Source organism: Xyrauchen texanus, chromosome 39, assembly GCF_025860055.1.
Source record: "Xyrauchen texanus isolate HMW12.3.18 chromosome 39, RBS_HiC_50CHRs, whole genome shotgun sequence".
NCBI lineage: Eukaryota > Metazoa > Chordata > Actinopteri > Cypriniformes > Catostomidae > Xyrauchen > Xyrauchen texanus.
The window spans coordinates 37,654,054-37,671,157 of record NC_068314.1 but is presented as its reverse complement, the minus strand read 5'-3'; the positions used below and the strand labels follow the sequence as shown (position 1 = coordinate 37,671,157).

Below are 17,104 nucleotides of genomic sequence, written 5' to 3'. Positions count from 1 at the left end.
TTACAACATCGTTGCCATGATTTTTGCCCTAAAAATCATACAATGGCTGTAAAAAAGAACTTTAAAGCTCAAATAATAACAGATGAATTAATGTAAGTACATTTTTTAAATTATAAACATCACATCTGCCTTTTAAACCTCCAAAAATGTACCCCCATTGACTTCCATTATAAGTGTCTCACTGGAACACACATTTGAGCTTTATTAAAAGAGGGACGAGTTGAAAAGAATTGTTGTGATAATCGATATTATGCCACATGGATTATTCCTTTAATTATCGTTGGCTGGAGTTCTGCACTGAATGCTGAAGTGAAGAGTATATTGACATATGAGAAGATTAAATATTAATGAAATATTGACGTCTCCATCTGATCTGGCAGATGAAATGGATTTTCTTCTAACAGATTTCAACTTTCACTGGCAATTAATGTGAAAGTGATGCAATGGAGATTTCAAAATGGCTAAAGATGGGGCGGACCTTGTGTGTGGCGGGAGACTGTTCCAGAGTTTGGGGGCAACAACAGACGAGGCTCGATCTCCCTTAGACTTGCAGTGACAGCGGAGAACTGATAAAAGATGTTACTTACAAGATCTAAGCATTCTAGGAGGCGAATATGTGTGCAGAAGTTCAATACTCTATTGAGGAGCAAGAGCAGACAGGGCCTTGCAGATAAATACACATTTTATAATCAATTCCATCTTTGACGGGAAGCCAATGAAGAGCAGCTACACAGGGGTAATGTAATCCCTTTCTGTTGACATGCAGATGTATATTGGAGGAGAGCAGACCTAACTGGGCTTTAATGACAGCAAAAACATATTCGCCATCCTGCCATTCATTTCCTCAAAACTAATAAGAAGAGAATCAACAGAGCAGCTGCTATCAGGCCTAACTGGTAAATAAGATGTGAGTCCTCTGCGTAACAGGAGACATTATATTTATGGAGCGCAGGGGAAGCATATTGAGAGTGAACAATAATGGTCCCAGAACCCTGGGGCACACCGCAAGATAGGGGGGCGGTTATAGAGGAACAATTACCTATACAGAGAAATTACTCTTTCTTAGGTAGGAGGCAAAGCACTGCAGAGGCAGATCCCGAATCCCAACCATACACTCCAACCAGTTTAAAAGTATTTTGTGATCAACAGTGTCAACTGATGTGCTCAGATACAATAAAACCATAACAGCACTTGATCCTGAGTCAGGTGAGAGCAAAGTGTCATCAGTGACCTTCAGAAGAGCAGATTCAGTACTATGTAAGGTTCTGAAACCAGACTGGTGCTTATCAAAGACATAATTTACATTTATGCATTTGGCAGATGCTTTTATCCAAAGTGACTTCCAGTGCACTTATTACAGGGACAATCCCCCCGGAGCAACCTGGAGTTAAGTGTCTTACTCAAGGACACAATGGTGGTGACTGTAGGGATCAAACCAGCAACCTTCTGAGTACCAATGTATTATACAGTGCACTTATTACAGGGACAATCCCCCCGGAGCAACCTGGAGTTAAGTGTCTTACTCAAGGACACAATGGTGGTGACTGTGGGGATCAAACCAGCAACCTTCTGATTACCAATGTAGTATACAGAGCACTTATTACAGGGACAATCCCCCCGGAGCAACCTGGAGTTAAGTGCCTTACTCAAGGACACAATGGTGGTGGCCATGGGGTTAGAACCAGTGACCTTCTGAGTACCAATGTATTATACAGTGCACTTATTACAGGGACAATCCCCCCGGAGCAACCTGGAGTTAAGTGTCTTACTCAAGGACACAATGGTGGTGACTGTGGGGATCAAACCAGCAACCTTCTGAGTACCAATGTATTATACAGTGCACTTATTACAGGGACATTCCCCCCGGAGCAACCTGGAGTTAAGTGCCTTGCTCAAGGACACAATGGTGGTGACTGTGGGGCTCGAATCAGCAACCTTCTGAGTACCAGATTACCAGTTATGGTGCTTAGACCACTACACCACCACCACTCCATAAAGCTTAAAGCTAACTGGGACAACCCTTAACTAGAGAGCTGTCACTGCTGTCACATCAGAGCTCTTGTTGACTGATCTTCTGACTGATCTTCTGATTGATCTTCTGATTGATCTTCTGATTTGATCCTCTGATGGATCTTCTGGCTGATCTTCTGGTTGATCTTCTGACTGATCTTCTGGCTGATCTTCTGACTGATCTACTGATATATTTTTGACTGATCTTCTGACTGATCTTCTGACTGATCTTCTGATTGATCTTCTGATTGATCCTCTGATTGATCTTCTGATGGATCTTCTGGCTGATCTTCTGGTTGATCTTCTGACTGATCTTCTGGCTGATCTTCTGACTGATCTACTGATATATTTTTGACTGATCTTCTGGTTGATCTTCTGACTGATCTTCTGGCTGATCTTCTGGCTGATCTTCTGATTGATCCTCTGATTGATCCTCTGATGGATCTTCTGGCTGATGTTCTGGCTGATCTTCTGGCTGATCTTCTGACTGATCTTCTGACTGATCTTCTGGCTGATCTTCTGGCTGATCTTCTGATTGATCGTCTGATTGATCCTCTGATTGATCTTCTGATGGATCTTCTGACTGATCTTCTGATTGATCCTCTGATTGATCCTCTGATTGATCTTCTGATGGATCTTCTGGCTGATCTTCTGGCTGATCTTCTGGCTGATCTTCTGATTGATCTTCTGATTGATCCTCTGATTGATCTTCTGATTGATCCTCTGATTGATCTTCTGATGGATCTTCTGGCTGATCTTCTGACTGATCTACTGATATATTTTTGACTGATCTTCTGGTTGATCTTCTGATTGATCTTCTGACTGATCTTCTGGCTGATCTACTGATATATTTTTGGACTGATCTACTGACTGATCTACTGACTGATCTTCTGATTGATCCTCTGATTGATCTTCTGATTGATCTACTGATTGATCTACTGACTGATCTTCTGATTGATCTACTGATTGATCTTCTGATTGATCCTCTGATTGATCTTCTGATTGATCTTCTGATTGATGATCTGATTGATGATCTGATTGATCTACTGATTGATTTATTGCATATTGTTATTTCCTCATGATTCTTCTTATTGGAAGCATTTGTGATCCATTTCCCCTTCATACACTCTAACATGACTCTTAAATTGATGCTAAAAGCATGTTTCATCCAGATGTTAATCTGATTCCTTCATTGTGTGAAATTGACGTGCAAGCCCATTCTAAGATGGGGCAGTAGAACGGTTTATTTGAGGAACGCTGCAGGTTCACTGGATGTGACTCATGGAGTGATGAGACGCTGTTGATCGTGAAATGTGTCCCAGAATATATATATAGGTCATTGTGATCCACTTTAGACAGAATTCATGTGTATCGTCACTGTGATGAGTCGAGATCCTGCTGACAGATACGTTCGTCTTTTTGTACCTCACAGAACACAGATAATGGAGAGATTATAGATGCTATTTTGGGTCTTTGTGTCACGGTTTATAATATATGAAACTAAAATACATTTAATTGTATAAAAAACAGGTTTCTGTCTTCTTTTTTTTTTTCATTTAAAAATAGTAACACTGGAGTACTTTAACTTTTATTGAATGACATTAAAGGCCTACATGTACTTCATACACCAAAAATATTTTAACCAATTTTTCAGTTTCATGATATAATTCATAACAAATTTAATTGTGTGAAGTTTAACAAGATTGAATTAAAAGAAGATAAAATATTTAGAATTTATTTTTATGAAATATTACTCAATTCAATTTAATTGAATTTTATTATGAAATTGAAATGCATAGTTATTAACATTGTTAATTGTTCATCCTCAGTCATTGCTAGGGCAGGTCATTTTATTGAGTCAGATTCTAAAAAGGCCAATTCCACTTTTCTGTTCTGTTTGTGGGGTTGTTCACATGACCTTTATTAGTGTGGCCCATATAAGACATGGGTTTGAACAGCACACGCTCCTTAAGTGTCTATAACGGGTGCCCAATACGTTGATCGTGATCTACCAGTCGATTGCAAAGGCAATGCTGGTAGATCGCACACAATATAAATGTAATTTCGTTAAATTTTAATTAAAAACTTTCCTTATTTTAGTTTCTGTCTGACTTGCATTTTGACCAGGCGAGATTTTTGTTTATTCAGTTGCCATGACGACTAGGTTCAGGCCTTCCAAGCGCTTCTGAGAACAGCGCGCGAAATTGCGAAGCTAGCAGTGTTTGAGACTAGCCACCAGCAGCTACTGTCTGATTCCATTCAGTGCAAGTCATCAGAATAAGGTAAATGCCCTGACTATTGTAATCTATTGTGCTGTAGGTGTTTTGGGTTTAGTGTTAAAACTGAATGATATCAACATTGAACATTATTATATATTTTTTTATTAATTAGAAGATTAATTCCATGTAGGGATACATGCAGTAGTCCCAACAAGCATTTAAAAAAAAAAATTAAACTGTGTTTTTTTTAGTTGGTAGATCTTATTGAGTTGGTCATTTAAAAGTAGATCATCAAGTGTGGACACCCCTGATCTATAACATGTACATGTGTTCAGATGTCACCATAACATCATCAACAATCATCATGTTATTTAATATAACATCATGTTTGTTCCTATCTACAGTATATTCTTGTATCTTGAATACGGCGTATAGTGCAATTCATCTGGCAAACGTCAAGCTGTCTCTCATCAGAGACGACGCTTCAAACTTTAACATCTGACAAGAACAAGAACAACGTCATCTGCTTCATTTACATTTACATTTATGCATTTGGCAGACGCTTTTATCCAAAGCGACTTACAGTGCACTTATTACAGGGACAATCCCTCCGGAGCAACCTGGAGTTAAGTGTCTTACTCAAGGACACAATGGTGGTGACTGTGGGGATCAAACCAGCAACCTCCTGAGTACCAATGTATTATACAGAGCACTTATTACAGGGACAATCCCCCCGGAGCAACCTGGAGTTAAGTGTCTTACTCAAGGACACAATGGTGGTGACTGTGGGGATCGAACCAGCAACCTTCTGAGTACCAATGTATTATACAGAGCACTTATTACAGGGACAATCCCCCCGGAGCAACCTGGAGTTAAGTGCCTTACTCAAGGACACAATGGTGGTGGCCATGGGGTTAGAACCAGTGACCTTCTGATTAACAGCCCTGTGCTTTAGCCACTACGCCACCACCACTCCACTTCAGCATCTGCTGTACATGTTATCTGTGTTCTAAACACTAGAACTGTGAAACATTTCCCAAATCACCATCATGTCACGTGTAGGACCTGATTATGAGTGTTCACGTGAGAGATGATTCATTTTGCTCTGACTTCAGTTCCCAGATATATATGGTGAGGTTTAGAGAGAAAGCCGCTGTGTGATTTTGCTCTTTCGGACCGCATGCGTCATTGATTGAGGACTTCATCTGCGGTGTGACTCATGAGTTTGTTCAGTCAGTGGATTTTTTTTTGTCATTTTGTGGCTTTGAACTTCAGTACTCAGACAACCCAAGAGAACAACTGCTGTCGTTCCAGCACGTATGTTCCTGTGAATGCCCCTCAAACCAACAAAAAAGTGACTCTACTATCAGTTTAATGAATAAGAGAGTTCACGGTTTAGAGTGTAAACATGCTCAAGCACCGTTTCCCTAGAAAGTTTGACCAGTTGACCCAATCCCTCAAGTGCCTGTGTGTTTACGTCAGTCATGCACCACTTCAACCTCCACGTTAAATGCATTGACCTTCACTGATGAAGGCGACATATATATATATATATAATTCAAATCAAAGTGATAAAAACCGCCTACTCAAGAAAACATCTGTTGTGGCTTGCATGTCTTCGAGGAACTTTTTACCCTGGCTTAATATGTTACAGACAAAAATATAGATATTTTTAATAGAAACTATAAAAAAAAAATATTATTAATTTTATCCACTTTTCTCTCCAATTTTGGAATGCCCAATTCCAACTACTTAGCAGGTCCTCATGGTGGCGCGGTTACTCGCCTCAGTCCGGGTGGTGGATGAATCTCAGTTGCATCCGCTTCTGAGACCGTCAATTGGCGCATCTGATCACGTGACTCGTTGTGCATGACACCGCGGAGACTCGCAGCATGTGGAGGCTCATGCTACTCTCCACGATCCACACACAACTCACCACACGCCCCATTGAGAGAACCACTAATCACCACCACGAGGAGGTTACCCCATGTGACTCTACCCTCCCTAGCAACTGGCCCGATTTGGTTGCTAAGGAGACTCGCAGCATGTGGAGACTCATGCTACTCTCCACGATCCACACACAACTCACCACACGCCCCATTGAGAGAACCACTAATCACCACCACGAGGAGGTTACCCCATGTGATTCTACCCTCCCTAGCAACTGGGACAATTTGGTTACCCCATGTGACTCTACCCTCCCTAGCAACCGACCCAATTTGGTTGCAAAGGAGACCTGACTGGAGTCAGGCACAAAAATGGAAGGGCAGTATGGCTGATATATACTGTTGCGTAGGGACTCCCTCGTTACAAGCAGAAACTGTATTTTTTTGTTCCGGTTCAGAAGTGCTGAAACTTCATTTCCAAATGGTTACCAGTTCGAACAATATAAAAGAACGGTTAATAATGTTATAAAACAACTGTTCTCCACTAAGGGTTCAGTGAAATACCTATTGCAGTGTGGCCAGAGAAAACAAGAGAAACACGCCCAAAATATAACACACATTATAAAATAAGTGACAATAGGTGATAGATTTTCTTCCTGTGTGGTGGATCAGCAGAGAAATTATAACAAGCAAACAGTTCATTAACAGTTAAATATCATTTTAATTACAGTCAAAACTATATTAATGCATCATATCTGACAATATTTAATGAAGACTTGAACTGAAAACTTTAATAATGTTTATATGTGGATTAGCAGTGCATGTATACAGTATATAATAATTATATATACAGTAACTGTTAAAAGATCTTCATTCCCAGAATGCTTCATGCACAACGGCCGATTGCACATGTGACATGTGATGCAGCAGTTTCCTTCAGGATCACGGGCAACAGGAAGTGGTGTAGTTAACACAAATGTACAGCGATAAACCCTTTGACCTTTAGTTTCATTTAACTGAATGAACCTGTTAGAAGCGATTACCAGCATTAGAAATGACATTTCCACTCCGGAACAATTGAAAATCACTTTGTTCCCATTTTCTGTTACATTCTGCAACATGTTCTGTTCATTTTCAGTTTCCTTGAACTGTTCTTCTTCATGGTAATTAACATCTGTGTGCGTCTGTGTGAGATCTAAATCAAGTTGATTCTTTCAGTTTTCTTATTTATTTTGACAATATTCATCAAGTTACAAATAAAGAGAAGGTAAACATATTAGATGAATAACTTTTCATTTATACATTATTTAATTCATCGACTGGATTGGATTACCACATGGTTATTTCACATATAAACACTATTTTGTTTATTTTTCAGAAACATATCATGACCATTACCATGAGATAAAATGACTCATACCTTTATATTGTATTTGGGTTGTTTTTGAGTTTTGTCGTCCGATATCTCTCAGCACACTGTTACATGCATTTATTTTGGCCACAGACAGTAAAAATCTGAAAGTCACTGTGTGTCGCTCATGATCTCTGGATCACACCTGCGGTTAGATGCTGCTCCTGATGTGTGACACATATACAGTGTTGTGCGTGAAGAGATTTGAGATCAGAGCCTGTATGTGGTGTCTGGACACTATTCAAAGAACAAAGTCTGTTGTGTAAGATCAGGTCGACACATCTGACGCTCTCTGCAGGTTCATTCAGGCGACTGATTAGCTCAGCCAGCAACAAACCAGCTGTCATGTAACAAAACCCATCTTAACATCCTTAAAGACCTTAAAGGTCTTTATTAACCCCCTGGAACCGTATGGATTATGTCTATGATGGATGGATAAATTTTTTGGGCTTAAAATCTAAGGTACCATTCACTCCCATTATAAAGCTTGAAGAGCAGGATATGTTTTAATATAACTCCGATTGTGTTTGTCTGAAAGAAGAAAGTCATATACACCTAGGATGGCTTGAGGGTGAGTCAGTTATGGGATCATTTTTATTTTTGGGTGAACTGTCCCTTTAAGCCGTTTCCAAACAGAAATGTGTGTTTATCGCTAATTCACCTCCCAGATGTCGCTAATGTTTTTCCTTTGAAGTTTGGGTAAAATGGGGAGAATATTGAGACAATTCATTGAAATTAGACAATTTACTGTCATTTTAATTAACAAAAGCAATCAGAAGAGGAGGAATTGCAATCAAAAGGGAACAGTTGCTCTTCTGATGGGACTGTAATATCGGTCCTGATGTTGCACCTATCGCAGGTTGCCATCGGTTACGACCTGAAAGTAAATCATTATGGACCTGTTCAAGCTGCAACCTGCACGAAGTATTGGGGGAAACTTTCAGTGTCAGTATCAGGATCATCATGGATGTGTTTCTGATGTGTGACAGATATTAAAGAAACATTGATGCGTGTAATATCAGTGTTACATACATGATACATTCCTCATATTCAATATTTTAATCATCTATTCTAAAGCATCAGAACTGCATCATGTCCCGCAGATTTCTCCTGCAACTTTCTAACCCATGTTGAAAAGCTGTTTTCTGAAAGTGAACTCATTGGACAAATAGTTCTGATAGTTTATAGTCTTGAGAAAAGTCTAGAACATTCTGAGAATGACGTTCAGCCGACTTTATTCATCTACAGGATCAAGTTAATTAAGTTTGTGTAAAGAAAAGGCATATATAGGTCTAACAATATTTTTTTATGTTTTGGTATTTAATTATTTTATTTAATGCTTTATTCATTTAGTAGGCTAATTTATTTAATTTAATACAGGGAATTTTGCCGGCATTTTTTTCAAAAGTATAAACAATAATTTAATAGAATCGGGCTGTAAGTGTTCCTCCAGTATTGTGTATTTATTTTTAATTTAAAACATCTTTGTGCTCAGAAATGATGTCATTTATATTGTGGGCTAATTCTGTGACTGTCGTCTATTATTTTGAATAATAAATAAACGGATGATTACAGCGATTACATTAATCACAAACCGTGTTCGTTCATTTGTTCTCCTTGTACTTCTCAATAACCGGTGCATGATACGAGATATCTGTGTTGCACTCCTGGAAGTGTCCCGTTTGCAGATCGGCTCTATATGCCGTAAAGATCAATCCATAATCACGCACAATAAACTGGTATACCATCATCATGATTAACACTGGCTAATGATTGGGGTACATTCTGTCATGTGACACTACATTTTTGCGTTAATGCCAATTTTCTCTTTGTTTCCAAACCAGTTTTTCTACATTTTAATTTCGACATAGAGTTTATGCGCTAGAATTAAACAGAAATGTTTTTTGTCAACATTTAATAATTTGATAATTTGCATTCCATCACCTTTATTTTGATGCGCTAAAACTTTTTTCACAAAAATCCTTGGATGGAAATGTAGTTATTGATCTGCTCTGTATCTCTGGAGCACGCACGTGTCAACTGGACTTCCCTCGACGTCGCGCCGCAGACAACAATCCTGATGCCACACATTTGAATTCTAGTGAGAATGTTCTAGTTTTAGGCGCTATATGAAACCTCTCAAACAGCCCCGACATGCTAAAGAGCACTGATGGGGGAAGAGTCAACACTGCACCAAAATAAAGAGTTTTCATATTAAATAATCTATTAGGTAGAAACTATTAGACCTCAGTTATTACAACTGTGGCAAGTAAAGTTTCTAAATGTGTTTAGGCTTCAGAACAACTACTATAATTTATTTTTGTTTTAGAAAGTCACAATTCATGGTCTTACCTGTGCTTATATGTAAATACTGTGTCATATGTTTGATATTAGGAAATAAACTGGATAATAAATATAATTGGCTCATATACTGTAAATAAATATGCTTTTTAAAGGGGGAAGAGAAAACAACACAAAGGCACTTTTTACCTGCACTTATACTTGAAAACTGAATAAATCTTAAATGAAAATGCCACCCAGGCTACTAAAATAATGGGTCCCGAACGGCACCTTTATTCTGAGAGTAATTGATTCAGCTCATGCCGTCCACATCCATTAATCTGCTTTTCCATTCTCTCTCTCTCTCATTTGCTCCCTCGTTAGGCCGCACACTTCATGGCTGTGCTTTAGATTTCTAGGTTAGCTCACGTCGAATCAGACGGTGGTTTGTGTTGAGGGGGGTACTGATTAACGGACAATGGACTGGTCAATATTTCCTGCATTGGGGAGCCCCAGGCTATGGAAAAACTGTGACAGTATGAGGTGTTCCGCTCTCATCCCTCCGCTGATGTTCATTAGCGCTCAGGCGGTGCGCTTTAGTCCCATAATTCCCCTCGTTTCCTAGAAGAGCCGCTCTGTACTGATGTTCACACTACGTGCTCCTGGTCACGCTGACATTTCATGGGAAGATACAGATATTTTAGAGGGGTGTAAAGATTTGCACCCTGCATCAAACATAATGCACTTCAAACAAGCCTTCATTCACACGCCCATAATTCTACAAACTCTTCTGTAAACACATGCAAACTAACATTTCAGAGGCGTCAGTCACATGCAACTTTGTGCTTTTGTAGCATGCAAATGCACTTCAGCCCATGCTTCATGTCTAAGGGTAATGCCACGCCTTCTCATGAATAATTAATAGGAGGTACAAATTGTACATCTCTACATCATATCTATAGAAATTATGTCATTATTGATTTCAAAGCTGGAGAATAAAAAAATCCAATCCCTGTTCCTAATTTCCTAATTTTTATCTTGAGTAAATTACATTTGTATGACCCTTTAAGCCCCTTTTTAACTCAGCTACTGACAAATAGCAAGATTCTGTTTGACTTTATGTAAAAGGAGTGTTAATTGGAACGTAATACATTTAAAATGAATATTAAATTTTTCATCAAAAAACAAAGAGTGTAAATCTGATTATATAACATAAAATTCTCGCCCAATTCTCATTGCGCTGTAAGTCCTCGTGGTGGTGTAGTGACTCAGTTGTCTCCGCGTCTGAGACCGTCAATCCGCGCATCTTATCACGTGTCTTGTTGAGTGCGCTACCGTGGAGACGTAGCGCGTGTGGAAGCTTCACGCTATTCTCTGCGACATCCACACACAACTCACCACACGCCCCACCGAGAGCGAGAACCACATTATAGCGACCACGAGGAGGTTACCCCATGTGACTCTACCCTCCCTAGCAACCGGGCCAATTTAGTTACCCCATGTGACTCTACCCTCCCTAGCAACCGGACCAATTTGATTACCCCATGTGACACTACCCTCCCTAGCAACCGGGCCAATTTAGTTACCCCATGTGACTCTACCCTCCCTAGCAACCGGGCCAATTTAGTTACCCCATGTGACTCTACCCTCCCTAGCAACCGGACCAATTTGATTACCCCATGTGACTCTACCCTCCCTAGCAACCGGGCCAATTTGGTTACCCCATGTGGCTCTACCCTCCCTAGCAACCGGGCCAATTTAGTTACCCCATGTGACTCTACCCTCCCTAGCAACTGGACCAATTTGATTACCCCATGTTACTCTACCCTCCCTAGCAACCGGGCCAATTTGGTTACCCCATGTGACTCTACCCTCCCTAGCAACCGGACCAATTTGGTTACCACATGTGACTCTACCCTCCCTAGCAACCGGGCCAATTTGGTTACCCCATGTGACTCTACCCTCCCTAGCAACCGGGCCAATTTGGTTACCCCATGTGACACTACCCTCCCTAGCAACCGGACCAATTTGGTTACCCCATGTGACACTACCCTCCCTAGCAACCGGACCAGTTTGGTTACCCCATGTGACTCTACCCTCCCTAGCAACCGGGCCAATTTGGTTACCCCATGTGACTCTACCCTCCCTAGCAACCGGGCCAATTTGGTTACCCCATGTGACACTACCCTCCCTAGCAACCGGACCAGTTTGGTTACCCCATGTGACTCTACCCTCCCTAGCAACCGGGACAATTTGGTTACCCCATGTGACTCTACCCTCCCTAGCAACTGGGACAATTTGGTTACCCCATGTGACTCTACCCTCCCTAGCAACCGGGCCAATTTGGTTACCCCATGTGACTCTACCCTCCCTAGCAACCGGGCCAATTTGGTTACCCCATGTGACTCTACCCTCCCTAGCAACCGGCCCAATTTGGTTACCCCATGTGACTCTACCCTCCCTAGCAACCGTGCTAATTTGTTTATCCCATGTGACTCTACCCTCCCTAGCAACTGGGACAATTTGTTTACCCCATGTGACTCTACCCTCCCTAGCAACTGGCCCAATTTGGTTACCCCATGTGACTCTACCCTCCCTAGCAACCGGGCCAATTTGGTTGCTAAGGATACCTGTCTGGAGTCACTCTGGATGGAAACTCATGATTCCAGGTGTGATAGTCAGCGGCAGTACTCGCTGAGATACCCAGACCCCCTTAAAAAGTGTTATCTAAAAGATTAAGTAACTGATTACTCTTTAAGTTGTGTAATTTGTAATCAATACTCAATCAATAAATCAATACTTTCAGATCTACCCAGCAGTGTGTGCATGATAACAATTTTATGGATAATTCATAGTGAAAAATATATTTTTTAAACTGCACATATGTTCCATACACAGAACCTCTGTTTCCTTCATTTCATATTCAAATCATAATTCTGTATCCTGTTTGCTACTTTTGCAAATTTCAATTCTGACTTTGTAAACGTGATTCTGTCTTCAGTTCTGACGCTGCTGTTGAGACGTCTGATGTCAGAATAAGAATTGACAAAAGATCAGAAACTATCTTTCGAAGTCTTTCAGCGATTCGTTTATAACAAAGAAGATGCCGGTTACATGTCATCACTTTCAACCACATTTGTGTTATTCGTAATGAACAATAATCTCTAATGAAAGGAACTGAAACATTCATGGTTTTCCATTCATCATCCACTTTGACTGAAGTGTGTCATGCTCCTGCCCCGTCTGTGTCTTGTGTTTAATTGGTCAAGTCTGAGAGAGAAGCTGCGGAGAGATGGTACATGTCCAGCGTCAACAGGAAATGAGCCACCTCTGCACGTGCCACGCTGTCAATGCCACTCTTTCGTTCTTTACCCTTCATCCGGACAGAAAGAAGGATTTTTCCAACAAAAGATGGAAACGAAAAGGTTCTGAATGGACAGGAACTGGGATGGGTAGGTCATGAAGACGGGAAATGGAAAGTTGCATCAATGTATTTTTTTTTCACTTTAGAGTGCAGATGAAACGAATGAGATATTCATTGGCTCTGGGTTACTGACTGAAAGGTCAGGGGTTCAAGCCCCAGCACCGTCAAGATACCACTGTTGGGCCCTTGAGCGAGGCCCTTGACCCCATCTGCTCCAGCGGCGCTGTTTCATGGCTGTTCTGTGCTCTGACCCCAGTTTAATTGGGATATGTGAAAACAAATACATTTCATTGGCCCTGTACCTGTACTCTGCACAGTAATAAAGTTAAATCTTAATCTGTTAATCTTAATGTGTGGCAGGGAGGATGCTGGGGCGTGATACTGCTCGACCGGGGAGAGAGAGAGAGAGAGACAGAGACAGAGAGTGAGAATGAGAGAGAGAGAGGGAGAGAGAGAGGGAGGGAAGGAGGGAGGGAGAGAGAGTTACGGGCAGCTGCCCTGCATATGTTTATGTATTTTTGTTTTATTAAAAGATTATTTATATTGTCAAGACAGTTCTTGCATTTAAAGAGACACACACAAAATCAGTGTGTTTTTGATTCCATCCCAAAAGAGGCATTTACGGTTCTTGCCGGTTCTCGTCCCTTTTACCTTGTTACACTGGTGCCGAAACCCGGAAATGAGGAAGGATGCGCCGTAGTAGAGTCCTCACCACTAGCATCTACACCAACGGAGCATATCGGAGAACTGGCGAGTATGATTAGTTTTTTCTCTCCTCTCTCTTCTCTCTCTCCCGCTGTTGCTCCGTGTTGGCCTTACCCTCCCAATTACAAATTACACAACTAAAGTAGTTTTTGGATTACTCTGAACTATGGCTCATTTAAGGACTAATTTACACTCCTTTCATTAAACTTTAGTAAACATGAAATCAAACATCAACTTGCTATTTGTCAGTCAAGTACTTTGTTTTTGTAATGTACATAATCCAGATTACATGATTACATTATTACCTGACAGATGAGAGGTGTTCTGATATAGTGAAGAAGAGACAATGTTACTGTACCAATAATTCATGTTGATGTATTGAAATATGTTCTCCTAAATAGAACTGCTGAAATAATCGTATTCTGTTTTTATTTTATAGTTTGATTTGCTTTTGTTTTTTATCTGTATCATATAACATCAGGGTAATTCAATATCAAATAGTGGCCTCTGAATGTTCTTTTATACATATATTCATACAAAACAGATCAAGTTTTTTTACTATCAATTCTCCTCTTGAAGAATGTTAATCACCAAAAGCAAAAAATGGAAGAATGTGAAAGTGGAATATGATGGTAAAAAATGAGAAATAAGACATGGATTAAACCACTGGAGTTTTATGGATTACTTTTATGCTGCCTTTATGTGCTTTATGGAGCTTCAAAGTTCTGGTCAGCATTCACTTGCATTGTATGAACCTTCAGAGCTGAGTAAATGAGAGTTGGCATGTTGCATGACGGCTGCTGTTCCTCGTGACGGCTGCTGTTCCTCGTGACTGCTGCTGTTCCTCGTGATGGCTGCTGTTGCTCGAGTCGGCTGCTGTTCCTCGTGACTGCTGCTGTTCCTCGTGATGGCTGCTGTTGCTCGAGTCGGCTGCTGTTCCTCGTGACGGCTGCTGTTCCTCGTGATGGCTGCTGTTGCTCGAGTCGGCTGCTGTTCCTCGTGACGGCTGCTGTTCCTCGTGACGGCTGCTGTTGGTCGTGTCGGCTGCTGTTCCTCGTGACAGCTGCTGTTCCTCGTGACGGCTGCTGTTCCTCGTGACGGCTGCTGTTGGTCGTGAGTCGGCTGCTGTTCCTCGTGACGGCTGCTGTTCCTCGTGACGGCTGCTGTTGGTCGTGTCGGCTGCTGTTCCTCGTGACGGCTGCTGTTCCTCGTGACGGCTGCTGTTCCTCGTGACGGCTGCTGTTCCTCGTGACGGCTGCTGTTCCTCGTGACGGCTGCTGTTGGTCGTGTCGGCTGCTGTTCCTCGTGACAGCTGCTGTTCCTCGTGACGGCTGCTGTTCCTCGTGACGGCTGCTGTTCCTCGTGACGGCTGCTGTTCCTCGTGACGGCTGCTGTTGGTCGTGTCGGCTGCTGTTCCTCGTGACTGCTGCTGTTCCTCGTGACGGCTGCTGTTGGTCGTGTCGGCTGCTGTTCCTCGTGACAGCTGCTGTTCCTCGTGACGGCTGCTGTTCCTCGTGACAGCTGCTGTTCCTCGTGACGGCTGCTGTTGGTCGTGTCGGCTGCTGTTCCTCGTGACGGCTGTTGTTCCTCGTGACGGCTGCTGTTCCTCTTGAAAGCTGCTGTTCCTCATGACTGTTGCTGTTCCTCGTGATGCCTGCTGTTCCTCGTGACTGCTGCTGTTCCTCGTGACAGCTGCTGTTCCTCGTGACGATGCTCGTGCTCATTAACATAATGAGATTCAAAGTGTTAATCTTTCTCAGTTACTCTGCTATGAAGGATCATGCACATGATGCCACCACAGTGCTATTTTAAGTGAATATTTATCTTAACAGAAGAAGATATATATATACAGTATATATATAGATGCATATATAACATCATCATATAAAATATATGTATGGATGTTTACACTATACAGTATGAATACATAAAAGTTGAGCATTTAAACAAAGTTTTTTCAGAGAGATCATAAAAGTTTAGTTTTTATTTTGTTTAGCTCTGGCTGAAGAAGCTGTAAAACAGATTTAAGTATTTACAGATCATCCTGTTCAAAAGTTTACACCCCCCATGGTTCTCAATGTCGTGTGTTGTCGCCTTGAGCTATTTGCAGTATTTTGTGATGCTGTAGTGCCTTAATTGTTTCTTTTAATTAAATGTAATTATATATCTCAATTTTATAATAAGCTGGCCATAAGCTGACTATTTCATGTCTGTCTGTCATGTAACATGGATGTTTGCACGAACAGCACAGTGACGGGTTATGTTTCCCTTTCCTGTGTTTTATTGCCGCAGTATGTTCTCTTGTATAATGAGGTTGTTTTTATGAAGCCCAGAGGAATTACACATCTTCTGAAGATTCATTTGATGTTTGAGTCTCAAGTGCTCTAAAATGAGAAATCCCATTGCAACAACAAATAGCTTTTTTCAATGTAAGCAGAGCAATTTCTGCGCTGTGCTGTATTTGAGGAGTTCTTGGCTTTGTGTGGTGAGATGTGTGTGCTGACATCAGATCATCCTTCTGCTCTGACACTCCTGAGAACCAGCTTACCCACCTTTAACCGATCAAGACTAGTTATCTCACAAGAGATAGGCAAAGAGACACAGTGTTGCCTGATTAAACCTCTCGTGATGAGATGAGATAATGCAGAATAATCCGGGTGAGTCAGCGAGTCTCAGCCAATCAGGCAGTGCGATCTCTATCATTCGTTGTGTGTGTTTATGCGTGCAAACTTAAGCATCTGGTTTCTGTGATGTACCGTTGTGGTTGTGAATTTTGCTGATTTCAAATTGTCACCAAGGTAACGTTATCTAGCTGACTATCAGACAAGCTTTTATCTAAACTTCTGGAAAACTGGTTTGTTGATCATTTATTTCTAACTCAAAGTATGTTTGCTAATATATATATATTAAATTATATATATATATATATATATATATATATATATATATATATATAATTTAAATAAAACGTTTAATTATTGTTTTTCCTGGCACATAATAAATATGGTAACACTTTAAGTTGCATTTAAAATTTGTGAACTACATTATTTAACATGAACTAACAGCAAGTATTATTCTTGGTTAATGTTTATTTAAACAAACTGGATATTAATACATAATACATTGATAACAATAAAAAGTGTGTACATTAACATTAATGAACGTAGTA

The 17,104-nt window shown here is 40.8% G+C and overlaps 1 long non-coding RNA gene across 1 annotated transcript in view; it reads right to left on the bottom strand.

Moving 5' to 3' along the window:
* Positions 1-1,431: 1,431 nt before the first annotated feature.
* The window catches only part of LOC127632346 (uncharacterized), a 115,814-nt gene continuing 100,141 nt past the window's right edge, over positions 1,432-17,104 (bottom strand). Inside the window, exons 2-3 of the long non-coding RNA XR_007969087.1 lie at positions 1,690-1,812; positions 1,432-1,566 (exon numbers count right to left, since the gene is read on the bottom strand). This is a non-coding gene — a long non-coding RNA (uncharacterized LOC127632346). The remainder of the gene's footprint in view (positions 1,567-1,689; positions 1,813-17,104) is intronic.